Genomic DNA, 13,664 nt, shown 5'->3' with positions numbered 1-13,664 from the left:
AATACAGTTTCTGTGTGATTATTTTGGGGCTAAGTGGCCAGGATGAATAAGCATCCCCCTTCCTACACATGAGGAACTATATTAAAGGGTCAAAGCATTAGGAAGGTTGAGAACCACTGACCTAAAGCATTTCTCAACCCTGGACCTCATGTTGAACTGTCATCCCTGGACAGGGGCAAAGGTCGATGTCTCTTCTTCTTTTCTCTGTCTTTGGAGTCAGGGGCCTCTGGAAATTCTAGCAATGGAAAACTACCCAAGGGACTTTTGTAGCTAAGATAAATTGAGGGTGTGAAAAGTCTTCAATGGGCTGGAAAGATCCAGAATGGAACTAAGTTTGATAACACAGAATGCTTGAGGTGACGATACATGATTTTGCCTAGGAATCTCCACAATAGTTTGTACATAACAAAAGAGTTTCTTGGATAAAGAGATGGCCCGTTGGGTAAAGCTTTTGTTTACCAGTGTAAAGACCTGAGTTTGAATCCTCAACACCCATGTGGGTGAGGTCACACACATCTGCAATCTCAGTGTCCGCTGTGAGATGGGAGACAGAGACAGGAAAATCCCCAGAAGACATGGGCCAGCTAGACCTTTGAACACAGTAGCAGATAAAACACCCTGCCCCAAGCAAGGCTAAGGTCAAGGGGTCACATCCAAGGTTGTCCTCTGACCTCCAACTGACCTCCAAGCACATCCTCCCACCAGTGTGGTGAAAAAGAGGAAGTGGGAGAAGAAGAGGTTCTGATTTACCCAAGAATAAAGCCATGGATGCTTCTTGACTCCAGATAACTAAACATTGAAAAACACTGCAAAAAAATTAAGTTTCCAAAAACTTTTATGTATGTGTCTTTGAGCAACATTTTTAATACACTGTGAAGGTTTTTTGAAATATTAAGGGAAATAGTAATATTTTTTATCAGAATATTTCTAGAATTTATGTATTTATTAGATTTTTTTTAGGCATATCTTTCCAAAATTAGTTAAAAGCATTGCGCTCTTGCTTACCAATGATTTCCATGGATTCAATGTTTCCATTTGGTTCCTGAATAAATTTTTGAAAGAATATTCATCAAAATGAATCTTCCAGGAGGCTGGAGAGATGTCTTGGCAGGTAAAATTTTTGCCACATAAACATGGGAACCTGAGTTCCTAGTCTCAGCACCCAGGTAAAGGACAGGTGTGGCGACACCTACATGTAATCCCAGCACTGTGGAATGGGGACAGGAGGCTTCCTGGGCCTTGCTGGCCAGCCAATCTAGATGAGTAGATGTTTGAGTAAGTCCCAAGGAGAGACTCTATCTCAAAAAATAGGGTAGATCAAAGTGACTGAAGAAGACACCTGACTTGCATGCCTAGGCCTGTGTCCTACTGAAACAACGGGAATACCCATGCAGGACCCTTGTGGCTAATGCTACGCTGTTAGTGCAGCTGAGACCCTCACATGTGAGTCTTCACACTTCTATATCTGTCTGCTTCAAGAGCCCCTATGGGGACCAGTGACCAGCGAGCAGCACAAGGGATGACCTTGGTTTTCCTACTGGTCTCTTGGATGGGGCTTGAACTATCTAAAGAAGAAACTCTTTCCACAAAAAGTCTCTGTGGGATACTCGTAAGTTGGAAAGCATAAACAGACAGAATGAGCTCTTCTAGAGACACTTCAAGGAACTAGACACATGCTTGGAAGGAGAGAGTAGTGATGAGACAGCCTCGTTGAGCGTGCTAGCCGAGATGGTGGCTGGGATGCTTAGTACTGATGTCCTTGCGGAAGTCTCTATCAATGTGGTAGTGAGCCCTCTGGACATGGTCAGGGTTAGAGATGCTTAACTGTGGGAACTGAATGGCGTGGAGGAAAACACAGGTGTTGCCTGTGTTAACTACAGTTTAAGTCTTTGAGGTCTTCTTCAGAGACTCCCCCAAGGAGCTCCAAGACATAAACATAAATACACCCTTCTTAGATTGTGTCTGTTATGATTTGAGCATTGAAAGTGAGTCATAACCCTGATCCTGGACATCTTCCCATGATCATAATGCTAAGCTAATGAGAACATTAATTAAACAAAACTTTCCTTACCACTTTCTTGTAGTCTCTGTGGTAAGAAAATTATTTGAAGCAAGTTAGAACTTACTGCTTACCTGTGAAACTGGCAAACAACTAAAAGAAAGACAATGAAGAAACAGATATATGCATGCATTGTCAGCCATTAACAGAAGACCGGGTAGCCCAACCCCAGTGCAGAGTGATCTCACTTCTAGGAGCTGGTGCCACGGGCACACTGGTGAAATAAGGAAAAGAAAGTTGAAGGATATTTGCTGCAGCCTTGGCTGTAAATTCAGAAGCTTCGGAGCCATCTATGCCGTCCTGAGTAGATGAGCCACACCACAGAGCACTGTCCAATCATGAAAAGAAAAGGAGCCCAGGTTTGTGGATCATCGTGGCAAGAACCCTGAGATCTTCCGAGAGAAAGAAAACGAACCGGGGAGAAATTTGAGACCAGGAAAAACTGCTCATCGAAAGAGGCAGCCATCTTCAATGAACCTCGTAGATTTGTCTCTAACCATGGGAATGGTTTGTGTAAATATATAACAAAATTAACATTTAAAAAACAATCCTCAGTAGATATCCTCCCAGCTATGGGAAATAGACATGATTGATGGGCAAAAAATTGGAATCTTGGGGGTGGGGTGGGATGGGGACAAGGGGTGATGGGGAGAGAAAAGTGTGAAGGAGAGGATGAGGGGAACTGGGGGAATCGGGGTGATTGGGGATAAAGGAAGGTTGGATAGGGGAGCAGGGAAACTCATACCTTAGTTATGGGAGCCACCTAAGGGTTGGCAAGAGACTTGAACTTGGAATGGCTACCAGATGCCCAGGGCAATGTCCCCAGTTAGTTCATTGGGGCACCTGAGGATAGGGAACCTGAAATGAACCTATCCTATAATCATACTGATGAATATCTTGCATATCGCCATAGAACCTTCATCTAGCGATGGATGGAGATAGAGACAGAGACCCACACTGGAGCACCGGACTGAGCTCCCAAGGTTATAATGAGGAGCAGAAGGAGAGAGAACATGAACAAGGAAGTCAGGACCATGAGGGGTGCACCCAACCACTGAGACAGTGGGGCCGATCTATTGGGAGCTCACCAAGGCCAGCTGGACTGCTACTGAAAAAAACATGGGATAAGACCGGACTCTTTGAATGTGGCGGACAATGAGAGCTGATGAGAGGCCAAGGAGAATGGCACGGGAACTTTCATCTGGCGATGGATCGAGAGAGAGACAGAGACCCAATTTGGATCAACGGTCTGAGCTCTTAAGGTCCAAATGAGGAGCAGAAGGAGGGAGAACATGAGCAAGGAAATCAGGACCACGAGGGGTGCACCCACCCACTGTGACAGTGGAACTGATCTATTGGGAGCTCTCCAAGGCCAGCTGGACTGGGACTGAATAAGCATGGGTTGAACCTGGACTCTCTGAACATGGCGGACAATGAAGGCTGATGAGAAGCCAAGGACAATGGCACTAGGTTTCGATCCTAATACATGAACTGGCTTTGTGGGAGCTTAGCCTGTTTGGATGCTCACCTTCCTGGACCTAGATAGAAGTGGGAGGACCTTGGTCTTCCTGTAGGGCAGGGAATTTGGACTGCTCTTCAGTATCGAGAGGGAGGGGGAATGGACTGGGGGGAGGAGAAGAGGAGTGGGGATAGGGGGAGGGGAGCGGGGGGAGTGGGCAATATGTGGGAGGAGGGGAGGGAAATGGGAAACGGGGAGCAGTTGGAAATTTTAATTAAAAAAGAATAAAAAAAAAAAAACAATCCTCAGACTACTACAGAGTGAAGTGAAACAAATTAACCTAACAACAGTGTGGAGTTCCTCACTAAGAGACTCATAAGATCTACTATATTACAGTGTTTTCCAAAGGACAAATGGATCAGGAAAATCTCAGAAGGTCCCTCGTGTATATAAAGAGTTACAAACAATCAATGGGTGCGAAGAGAGGGAGAATCAGTCTTCTCCAGGGATGAGCCCCCTAGTGGTCAGCCCTAAACATGTGTGTATAAGAGCAACACTGAATGCGCGCGTGTGTGTGTGTGTGTGTGTGTGTGTGTGTGAGAGAGAGAGAGAGAGAGAGAGAGAGAGAGAGAGAGAACAAGAAAAGACAGTGGACTTGAGGCGGAGTGGAAGTTGGGGAGGTAGAAATTACGTAAATGCAGTGTTCATGTATGAAACTCTCAAAAATATTTTTAATTTAAAAAGAAAAAAAACCATGGGGGAATGGAGAGATGTTTCAGCAGTTAAGAACACCGGCTGCCCTTCCAGAGATTCTGAGTTCAATTCCCAGCACACGCATGGGTTGTCTGTCACCTATGACAGAAGAACTGCCAATGGGAGAACTAGGTCATCTTAAATACCATATTTTTGACATATGAGTGATTATTTTGGTGTCATTGGGACCTGGGACCATCAGTATAGAAAGAGAACACAATGGAAGATAGGGAAGATGAAGCAGCATCCCAGGCCAATGAGCCAGCTCAGCAGGTAGAAGTGCTCACCTGCAAACCCCATGAAGCCCCAGTGTAAGGAGATAACTGACTCCAGAAAGTTGCCTTCAGTCAGCACTTTGTGCACCGTGGCATTAATTCACTTGCATCTACACACACAATAACAAATAGAACAATTATAAATAAGTAAATAAACAACTAGAAAAGAAAAACAGAAGTAACTCTCTGCTGGTTTTTCCATATGGTGAGTTGGCAATAATCTGGCGTGACGTAGAAGTTTATGTGGACTTTATATTTTTAATAAATCTTAATATTTCCTGTGCAAAAAAGAACAAAACAAAACAAAAAAACCAAGCAGCTGGTGTTAGTGAGCAGCCATGGTCTCTAAATATGTCTCACGGAAAGGAACCAGAGATCCTGTTCTCTGGGACAAGAAAGGTACAGGATGAGCCTGGAGCATCTTGTGATGTCCAGAAGGAAAGGGTTCTAGTGAGGACCTGTCTAGGATCAGTCCTAGAGCACTCGGATCTTGTGATTTCCATAAAGAAAGAGTTCTTTCAAAGACCTGCCTAGGATAAGTCGTAGAGCACTTGGAATCCATGAGAAGTGGCTCAAGTGACCAAGATGGGGCAAAATGCGATGATATGAACAGTCTCCATAACACACACATAGTAAGTCATGGCATGTGTGTATAAGTCTGTGAGTTTTGAATGATGGAATAAAATGTGTGTTGGCTTTCTTTTGAGGATATTAGGAAACCAACAATTATTTTGAAGACTGATGAGTAAAGAAATAGCTCTGAAGAATTGCCCTGTGCTTTCTTAAAGGGGCAGTTCTTTGGCATAGTCGAATCACAGAGTCTGGAGAGGTTTCCAGTAGACAGTAAGTGGAACGATGTGCTCTTTTCTGTTACTGGCTTCCAACCCCCGAGGAAGTAATGGGTTTAGGCATGAACATGGAAATGGGAAAGATATTTGAAGTCTTTACTAAGAAAACCCAACAAGAATCTTGAGTTCCCAAAGCTTATAATAGGAAATGTGATCTGGGGTATACTCAGTGGCAGAATGTTTTGTACATGACTTTGGGTTTCATTCCCCCACACAAAGAGGGAAGAGGGAGAAAGAGGAAGAAATGGGAGGAAGAGAGATAAAACAGGATACAAAAAAATAACAAATGGGATAACATGAATGCAATTAGAAAAATTACCCAAGACAAACTGCTTGATTTCCTCAATGAATAATTCCATGTGTTTGTGTAAAGAAATTACATATTTAGGGCTGGAGAGATGACTCAGAGATTAAGAGAACTGGCTGTTCTTCCAGAGATCTTGAGTTCAATTCCCGGCAGCCACATGGTGGCTCACAACCACCTGTAATAAGATCTGGTGCCCTTTTCTGACCTGCAAGGATACATGCAGACAGAACACTGTGCACAATATATAAATCTTAAAATAAGAAATTACATATTGAAAAAAAGACATAAGAGATGTAGCATAGACCTTGCTTGCATTTGGATTTGAACAAACTATAATTTATGGAATAACTGGATGAATTTGAAGACTGCTGCACATATTCCATTAAGAAACTGTGGTTAGCCGGGTGGTGGCGCATGCCTTTAATCCGAGCACTCGGGAGGCAGAGGCAGGCGGATCTCTGTGAGTTCGAGACCAGCCTGGTCTACAAGAGCTAGTTCCAGGACAGGCTCCAAAACCACAGAGAAATCCTGTCTCGAAAAAACCAAAAGAAGACCGGCAGGCAGGCAAGTCCGGGCAGCAGAGGCACCGGCGCGCAGGCAGGCCAGGGTGGCGGAGGCACCGGCAGGCAGGCCCGGGCGGCGGAAGCACCGGCGCGCAGGCAGGCCCGGGTGGTGGAGGCACCGGCAGGCAGGCAAATCCGGGCGGCAGAGGCACGGGCGCGCAGGCAGGCCCGGGTGGCGGAGGCACCGGCAGGCAGGCCAGGGCGGCGGAGGCACCGGCAGGCAGGCCCTGGTGGCGGAGGCACTGGATGCAGGATAGTGCGGGCAAGAAACAGTGAAGCCCGCACTGAGAGCAGATTGCCCCGCTACAATTAAATCAAACCCAATAAATAGCATCGGTAAGAGGAGATGGGCAGACGCCAAGGCAAGAATTCACCCAACAATCTGAAAAACAACATGAAAACACCAGAACCCAATGATCTTACAACACAAGGACTTGAACACCCTAACACAGGAGAAGAGGAAAAAACTGACTTTTTGAAAGCAATAGAGTCCCTTAAACAACATGTAAAAAACGCCCTCATAGAAATGGATGAGAAGTATAACAAAAAGTTTGAAGAAATGAGTAAATACGTAAATGATACCCTGGGAAGCCAAGAAAAAACGATCAAACAGGTAATGGAAACAGTCCAAGAATTGAAAACTGAAATGGAAGCAAGGAAGAAAACACAAACTGAGGACCAGCTGGATATGGCAAATATAGGTCAACGAGCAGAGACTACAGAAACAAGCATAATCAATAGAATACAAGAGATAGAAGAAAGAATCTCAGATTCTGAAGACACCATAGAGAAAATAAACGGACTGATCAAAGAAAACACCAAAACCAACAAATTCTCATCACAAAACATTCAGGAAATATGGGACACAATAAAAAGACCAAACCTAAGAATAATAGGGATAGAAGAAGAAGAAGAGGCACAGCTCAAAGGTCCAGAAAACATTTTTAACAAAATTATGGAAGAAAACTTCCCCAACATAAAGAAAGATATTCCTTTGAATATTCAAGAAGCATACAGAACACCAAACAGACTGGATCAAAAAAAAAGTCCCCTCGCCATATAATAATCAAAACAAAAATATACAGATTAAAGAAAGAATATTAAGAGCTGCAAAGGAAAAAGGCCAAGTAACTTATAAAGGTAAACCGATCAGACTTACACCTGACTTCTCTATGGAAACCATGAAAGCCAGAAGGTCCTGGATAGAGGTACTACAGAAACTAAGAGACCATGGATGCAAACCCAAACTACTATACCCAGCCAAGCTATCGTTCACTATCAATGGAGAAAACAAGACATTCCAGGATAATAACAAATTTAAACAATACGTTGCCACAAATCCAGCCCTACAGAAAGTAATAGAAGGAAAATCACAACCCAAGGAATGCAACATTGCCAACACTGCCTACAATAACCCAGGCATCTAGCGACCCTTCAACAGCACAACTCAAAGAAAGGAGACACACAAACTCTTCTACCAAAAGCAATAAGAATAACCAGAGTTAACAACCACTGGTCATTAATATCACTTAATATTAATGGTCTCAATTCACCAATAAAAAGGCACAGGCTAAGAGATTGGATACGAAAACAGGATCCAACAGTCTGCTGTTTGCAAGAAACTCATCTCAACCACAAAGACAGGCATCTACTCAGAGTAAAGGGTTGGGAAAAGGTTTTTCAAGCAAATGGTCCTAAGAAAAAAGCAGGTGTGGCCATACTAATTTCTAACAAAACTGACTTCAAACTAAAATCAATCAGAAGAGATCGAGAGGGACACTTTATACTCATAACAGGAACAATTCAGCAGGATGAAGTCTCAATCCTGAATATCTATGCCCCTAATATAAAAGCACCCACATATGTAAAAGAAATACTGCTAAAACTCAAGGCAGACATCAAATCACACACACTAGTAGTAGGAGACTTCAACACACCTCTCTCACCAATGGACAGGTCAATCAGACAGAAAACTAATAGAGAATTAAAAGAATTGTTGGAGGTAATGAATCAAACGGACTTAACAGACATCTATAGAACACTACACCCAAATAGGAAAGAATACACCTTCTTCTCTGCAGCTCATGGAACCTTCTCGAAAATTGACCACATACTTGGAAACAAAGGAAACCTCCACAGATACAAAAAAATATCAGTGTCCACCTGTGTCTTATCAGATCACCATGGATTAAAGTTAGAAGGCACCAACAATGCTACCCCCAGAAAGCTGACAAACTCATGAAAACTGAACAGTCAACTACTGAACCACACCTGGGTCAAGGAAGAAATTAAGAAAGAAATTAAAGTCTTCCTTGAATTTAATGAAAACAAAGAGACAACATACTCAAACCTATGGGACACGATGAAAGCAGTGCTAAGAGGAAAGTTCATAGCACTAAGTGCCCACTTAAAGAAAACGGAGAAAGCATACATTGGGGACTTAACAGCACACCTGAAAGCTCTAGAAAAAAAAGAAGCAGACACGCCCAGGAGTAGTAGAAGACTGGAAATAATCAAACTGAGGGCAGAAATCAACAAAATAGAAACACAGAAAACAGTCCAAAGAATCAATGAAACAAAAAGTTGGTTCTTGGAGAAAATCAACAAGATTGACAAACCCCTATCCAAACTAATTAAACAACAGAGAGAGAACATGCAAATAAATAAGATCAGAAATAAAAAGGGGGACATAACCACAGACACAGAGGAAATTCAGAGAATCATTAGATCTTACTACAAAAGCCTGTATGTCACAAAACTGGAAAATGCAAAAGAAATGGACACTTTTTTAGATAAGTACCATATACCAAACCTAAACCAAGACCAGGTGAACGATCTAAATAGACCTGTTAGTCGCGAAGAATTAGAAACAGTTATCAAAAATCTCCCTTACAAAAAAAGCCCAGGACCAGATGGTTTCAATGCAGAATTCTACCAGAACTTCCAAGAAGAGCTAATACCTATACTTCTTAATGTATTTCACAATATAGAAACAGAAGAGTCATTGCCAAATTCCTTTTATGAAGCTACAGTTACCCTGATACCAAAACCACACAAAGACCCAACCAAGAAAGAGAATTATAGGCCTATCTCACTCATGAACATCGACGCAAAAATTCTCAATAAAATACTGGCAAACCGAATCCAAGAACACATTAGAAAAGTTATCCATTATGATCAAGTAGGCTTCATTCCAGAGATGCAGGGCTGGTTCAACATACGCAAATCTATCAATGTAATCAACCATATAAATAAACTGAAAGAAAAAAACCATATGATCATTTCATTAGATGCTGAAAAAGCATTCGACAAAATTCAACACCCCTTTATGATAAAGGTCTTGAAGAGATTAGGGATACAAGGGTCATACCTAAATATAATAAAAGCTATTTACAGCAAGCCGACAGCTAACATTAAATTAAATGGAGAAAAACTCAAAGCCATCCCACTAAAATCAGGAACACGACAAGGATGTCCACTCTCTCCATACCTCTTCAATATAGTGCTTGAAGTTCTAGCAATAGCAATAAGACAACATAAGGGGATCAAGGGGATCCATATTGGAAAGGAAGAAGTTAAGCTTTCATTTGCAGATGATATGATAGTATACATAAGCGACCCCAAAAACTCTACCAAAGAACTCCTACAGCTGATAAACACCTTTGGTAATGTGGCAAGTTACAAAATCAATTCCAAAAAATCAGTCGCCTTCCTATACACTAAGGATAAGGAAGCAGAGAGGGAAATCAGAGAAGCATCACCTTTCACGATAGCCACAAATAGCATAAAATATCTTGGGGTAACTCTGACCAAGGAAGTGAAAGACCTATTTGGCAAGAACTTTAAGTCTTTGAAGAAAGAAATTGAAGAGGACACCAGAAAATGGAAGGATCTCCCTTGCTCTTGGATTGGGAGGATCAACATAGTAAAAATGGCAATTCTACCAAAAGCAATCTATAGATTCAACGCAATCCCCATCAAAATCCCATCAAAATTCTTCACAGATCTGGAGAAGACAATAATCAACTTTATATGGAAAAACAAAAAACCCAGGATAGCCAAAACAATCTTATACAATAAAGGATCGTCTGGAGGCATTACCATCCCTGACTTCAAACTCTATTACAAAGCTACAGTACTGAAAACAGCTTGGTACTGGCATAAAAACAGAGAAGTCGACCAATGGAATCGAATAGAAGACCCTGACTTTAGCCCACAAACCTATGAACACCTGATTTTCGATAAAGGAGCTAAAAGTATACAATGGAAAAAAGAGAGCATCTTCAACAAATTGTGCTGGCAAAACTGGATGTCAATCTGTAGAAAAACGAAAATAGATCCATATCTATCACCATGCACAAAACTCAAGTCCAAATGGATTAAAGACCTCAGTATCAGTCCAAACACACTGAACCTGATAGAAGAGAAAGTGGGAAGTACTCTACAACACATGGGCACAGGAGAACACTTCCTACGTATAACCCCAGTAGCACAAACACTAAGGACATCATTGAATAAATGGGACCTCCTGAGACTGAGAAGCTTCAGTAAAGCCAAGGACACTGTCACTAAGACAGAAAGGCAACCCACTGACTGGGAGAAGATCTTCACCAACCCTGCAACTGACAAAGGTCTGATATCCAAAATATACAAAGAACTCAAGAAATTAGACCGTAAAAGGTTAATCAATCCAATTATAAAATGGGGCACTGAGCTGAACAGAGACTTTTCAACAGAAGAAGTTCAAATGGCCAAAAGACACTTAAGATCGTGCTCAACTTCCTTAGCAATCAGGGAAATGCAAATCAAGACAACATTAAGATACCATCTTACACCTGTCAGAATGGCTAAAATCAAAAACACCAATGATAGCCTCTGCTGGAGAGGTTGTGGAGATAGGGGCACTCTCATCCATTGCTGGTGGGAATGCAAACTTGTGCAACCACTTTGGAAAGCAGTGTGGCGGGTTCTCAGGAAAGTCGGGATCAACCTACCTCTCGACCCAGCAATACCACTATTGGGAATATACCCAAGAGATGCCCAAATATACAACAAAAGTATATGCTCAACTATGTTCATAGCAGCATTGTTTGTAATAGCCAGAACCTGGAAACAACCTAGATGTCCTTCAATGGAAGAATGGATGAAGAAAGTATGGAATATATACATATTAGACTACTACTCAGCAGTAAAAAACAATGACTTCTTGAATTTTGCATACAAATGGACGGAAATTGAAAACACTATCCTGAGTGAGGTAAGCCAGACCCAAAAAGAGGAACATGGGATGTACTCACTCATATTTGGTTTCTAGCCATAAATAAAGGACATTGAGACTATAATTCGTGATTCTAGAGAAGCTAAATAAGAAGGTGAACCCAAAGAAAAACATATAAGCATCGTCCTGAATATTAACCTTCATCAGGCGATGAAAGGAGACAGAGACCAACATTGGAGCACTGGACTGAAGTCTCACGATCCAAAGGAGGAGCAGAAGGAGAGAGAGCATGAGCAAGGAACTCAGGACCGCGAGGGGTGCACCCACACACTGAGGCAATGGGGATGTTCTATCGGGAACTCACCAAGGCCAGCTGGCCAGCGTCTGAAAAAGCCTGGGACAAAACCGGACTCGCTGAACATAACGGACAATGAGGACTACTGAGAACTGAAGAACAATGGCAATGGGTTCTTGATCCTATTGCACGTAATGGCTTTGTGGGAGCTCAGGTAGTTTGGATGCTCACCTTAATAGACCTGGATGGAGATGGGTGGTCCTTGGACCTCCCACAGGGCAGAGAAACCTGCTTGCTCTTTGGGCTGAGGAGGGAGGAAGACTTGATTGGGGGAGGGGGAGGGAATGGGAGGTGGTGGCGGGGAAGAGGCAGAAATCTTTAATAATTAAATAAATTAATTAATAAAAAAAAGAAAAAACCAAAAAAAAAACCAAACAAACAAAAAAAGAAATTGTGGTTAATATTTTGTATTGAATAATAGTTTTGTATAGCTTTGTTGAGAATTCCTATTTCTTAGAGGTGTTTAACTGATGTGTGTGGCTGGGATGATATGACTGGAATTTGTTTTAAGTCATCTGCGTGATGAAACTACCACTGGCAAGTCTAGCTAAGAGAAGTCTGGGGCTTTAGTGACAACTCTAAAGTCAAATGATGGTTTATAAGAGCGCAACACACTAGCCATGAGAGAGAGCAGATGCACAAGTCAGGGCCACAGTCATGACTGGCAGCCTGTGGTGAAGACAGCCAGAGTCTGATGTACAACAAGAGCCAGAATGCCCCCTCTCACAGCCTGTGACATAACAGCCAGTGTCCAAGCAGAGGTCGGTGCTCTGGAGCTGAGGAAGCGGAGACCATCACTGAAGACTTGGGTGATCTGAAGTTTAGAACCTGCGGAGTCATCCGAGAAGGAAGACGCTGAGCAGGATCTGATCGTATCCTTGTGTTCCATTGCATAGCCCACAGGCCTGGGGTGTTCCCTCTTATCTATCTTTCATTGTGTTTCTCTTTTTCATATTGATGGTCCCAATTCCCAGTGACAGCAAAATAATCACTCAGATGTCAAAAATGCGGTATTTGCTTACTGACAAGGTGCGATGAGGGCTGGAGGTATGGAGAACTGGCACACACAGACATGACTGTCCGGTTCACAGCCAACAGTACCAACATGAATGGGCCTGATCTCATCTGTTCTTGGAAACTAAGCAAGGTCCAGTCTGGTTAATACTTGGATGGGAGTGTAGTGACATTTCATTTAAGCTTGCCTGAAGGTCAGAAAAGCAAAACAGCCAGTCACCGGCTCTTACCTCCACCTCAGTCTCAAATGGTGATCCTGCCTCCCAGAATCCTCAGAATGAGAGTGACTCTGAAAACTGTCTCCCTTTTTATATTCCTCTCTCATGCTGGAATTAAAGGCATGTACCACTACCTTCCAGTTTCTATGGCAAACTAGTGTGTCTGCTGGGATTAAAGTGTGTGCCACCACTGCCCGGTCTGTAAGGCTGGCTGGTGGGGCTGTTTTACTTTCTGATCTTTATTAAAATACAAATGAAATGTCACTACATGGGAGAAGTGAGCAAGTGGCTTCTCCAGGACTCAGGGGAGGTAGCTGACAGAGGATACTGAGAATCCTTGTTTCTAGACCTGTCAGAGGAGAGAGGTCCTTTCCCTTCTGGGGATATGTGGTATCTATCTGAGACTCTGGAGAGGCACTAGAGTGATGATGCTTCCTGTCAAATTCTAAAATCAAGCTTCCAGCAGTCTTCCTTCTCAACTGTAGCTGTGCTACATAAACAAATGAGTAAAAGGGAGGACAAAAGGAGGTGGGTGCAACAGATCAATTTTGCCTAATATTTAATATTGCTGAAGGCAGTATGTGTGCGTACATGT

This window comes from Chionomys nivalis, chromosome 13, assembly GCF_950005125.1.
Source record: "Chionomys nivalis chromosome 13, mChiNiv1.1, whole genome shotgun sequence".
NCBI lineage: Eukaryota > Metazoa > Chordata > Mammalia > Rodentia > Cricetidae > Chionomys > Chionomys nivalis.
The sequence above is the reverse complement of the archived record's forward strand: the minus strand, read 5'-3'. Positions refer to the sequence as shown.